The sequence below is a fragment of the Cryptomeria japonica genome, chromosome 8 (assembly GCF_030272615.1).
Source record: "Cryptomeria japonica chromosome 8, Sugi_1.0, whole genome shotgun sequence".
Taxonomy (NCBI): Eukaryota; Viridiplantae; Streptophyta; class Pinopsida; order Cupressales; family Cupressaceae; genus Cryptomeria; species Cryptomeria japonica.
The window spans coordinates 75,731,502-75,734,671 of record NC_081412.1 but is presented as its reverse complement, the minus strand read 5'-3'; positions in this window follow the sequence as shown (position 1 = coordinate 75,734,671).

Below are 3,170 nucleotides of genomic sequence, written 5' to 3'. Positions count from 1 at the left end.
TTTTGTAGGTCTACCCATTCGCTGACACTTGTCACACTTCCTTGTGTACTGAGTTGCATCCTTGTGTAGTGTAGGCCAATAATAACCAGTATTGAGTATTTTTAGTGTTGTCCTTTTGGAAGCAAAATGACCTCCACATGGTTCATCATGACATGCATGCAAGATGTCATATGTTTCATCTTCTCTGACACATCTTCGCATAACTTGATCAGGTCTAGTATAAAATAGACAATTAGCAATCCATGAAAAGTTAAAACTTTTTTCAACTAACAACCTTCTTTCCTTAGGAGAAAAAGAAATTGGCATCTTAGCTGTAGCTAAATAGTTGGCAATATCAGCATACCAAGGAGTATGAGCCTGTATGAGAAACAAATGCTCATCTGGAAAAGTGTCATCTATCATTGTAGAGTCTTCCTACAATTGAAGACGTGAAAGATAATCTGCAACAACATTAGACTTCCCTGGCTTATCAACAACTGTGATATTAAATTCCTGCATCAACAATAACCAACGAGCCAGTCTACCGATGATGGATGAATTATTCATAAGATATCTAATTGCAGTATGATATGTATGCACAAATATTGGATACCCTGTAATATAGTGTCTAAACTTGTTAAGGGCATATATGATAGCTAGCATTTCTTTTTCAGTAACTGTATAATTGAATTCAAGTCCTTGCAAATTCTTGCTGATATAATATATTGCTTTTTCCAACTTGTCAACTTTTTGTCCTAACACTGCTCCTATAGCATAATCAGATGCATCAGTATGGATTTGGAATGGTAGAGACCAATTAGGTCCTTTAAGAATTGGTGCCTGAGTCAAAGCATGTTTAAGCTTTGAAAAAGCTTCATTGCATGCCGAGGTCCATTTAAATTCTGCATCTTTAGTAAGCAGTGTATATAAGGGACTTGCAATTTTGCTGAAATATTTAATGAACCTTCTGTAGTATCCAGCATGGCCAAGAAAACTTCTCACATCTTTCTGCTTCACAGGGTCATTAATTTGCTGAATAACCTCAATCTTTGCTAGATCCACTTGTATGCCTTGTACAAATATATGATGACCAAGGACTATTTCTTCTTCCATCATAATGAAACACTTTTCACTATTTAGAGACAAGTTGTAGTCTTCACACTGCTGCAAAACTTTCTTCAAATTATCCAATGCTTGATCAAATTTAGAACCATAGGTTGTAAAGTCATCCATGTAAATTTCCATTATGTCTTGAGAAATATCAAAAAAAATACTGATGACTGCCCTTTGAAAAGTGGCTGGAGCATTACACAACCCAAAAGGAAGAACAAAATATGCATAAGTGCCCCATGGACAAGTAAATGTTGTTTTCTCCTGATCCTCAGGAGCTATTTGTATCTGATTATAGCCACTGAATCCATCCAAAAATGAAAAATATCTTACCAGCAAGAGAATCCAATACCTGATCTACAAATGGCAGTGGAAAATGATCCTTCTTTGTGGCTAAGTTCAAGGCTCTATAATCAACACATACTCTCCATTTGCCTCCCTTTTTAGGAACTATCACCAAGGGTGATACCCATTGATTGTCAGAAATAGGATAGATAAATCCAGCTTTCAACAATTTCTGCAATTCTTCTTTAACTATCTCCTTCAAGGCAAGATTGACTCTTCTTTGAGGTTGTCTGAGGGGAAAACACTCATCCTTTATGTAAATACGATGAGTACAAACTGCTGGATCAATTCCATTCATATCCTTGTAATCCCATGCAAAGGCATTTCTATGGAGTTTTAGCAAGTCCACCAGGCTATCCTTCTGAGTATTTGCTATATTCTTGTTGATGTTCAAATATTTATTCAATTCAACCTCTATCTTGATAGTAAGATCAATCTGATTTATATCACAAACATGAGAATATGACAATTCCTGTGGCAATAAGGTATGCAAGATATCAGTGGCTGTAGGAAAATCCAATCTTGCAATATTCGAAACTAATTCCTGCAATTCTTGGTCTTCTATTAATTCATTTGTCAGAACCTTATAAAGGATTGATTCTTCATCATATAACTAAATGAGTGGCACTCGATTAATGATCATAAGGTGATTAATAGAGTCAATTTCTTCAGATTCCTCTCCCAAAATAGGCCAAGCAGCCTGCTGCTACTCAAGCTGAGGTTGTGCAGGGGAATACAAGGCCAATGTTTTTGTGGAACTGCCATATGAAATAGTCACGTCTCCTGATCTACACCCAATATATGCATCAGTTGTGGTAAGCCATGGTCTTCCCAAAATGACTGGATATCCCCCCAATGTTGCTTTTGGGGATAAAATCATAAAGTCTGCAGGGTATTCCCAGGAATCTAGAATGACCACTATATCTTCTATCATACCATCAGGTCTTACTGTAGAGCCATTAGCAAGTTGAAGAACTATGGGTGTAGCCCTTAAACTATCTATCTCTAGATGTTTCATTACTTCCCTTGTCATTACATTAATGGCTGCCCCTAGATCAACTAAAACGTTCTTTATTTGACTGCCATTAATGACTATACTCACAACAGGACTGCTTGGATCAGAATACTTTGGAATAGCAATTTTTCCTAACATAATATCAGCCAATTGACCCATAACATGAACTGTTTGTGGATCCTTTTTCTTTCTACCAGGTTTCTTTAGGAATGCCTCTCTTAATGCCTTACCATATATTGGAACATCCTTTATTGCTTGAAGCAATGGAATTTTAACACAAATGTGCTTTAGTTGATCAAGAATATCAAAGCTTTGTTGTTGATCAGTTGAAATTTCTTTGTCTTTCAATCTATGGGAAATGGTGGTAATATTTGATTATGAGGTATTACATCATTAGGATCAGAGATTGGCTGCCCTTCTTGTACCTCAGAAATAACTGGTTGAGAGGGATTAGGTAGTGTTGTTCCAGATCGGAGGTGAATATAATCTAGTGATAAAGAATAGGCTGGGTATTGATTAGCATTAGCTGAATAAGCTTGTTGTTGTTGCTGAGATTTGATATTTGGATTAGGCAACGGTTGAGTAGGTAGCTGTGTTGGCTTGGGAGGTGGTGCTATGGCTATAGGAGGTGGCATTAAAGCAGGAGGTTGTGGCTACTGAGCAGGAGGCTAATATCCAGAAGATTGGGATGGCCATGATGGGTTTCCCCTCCATTGAGAGG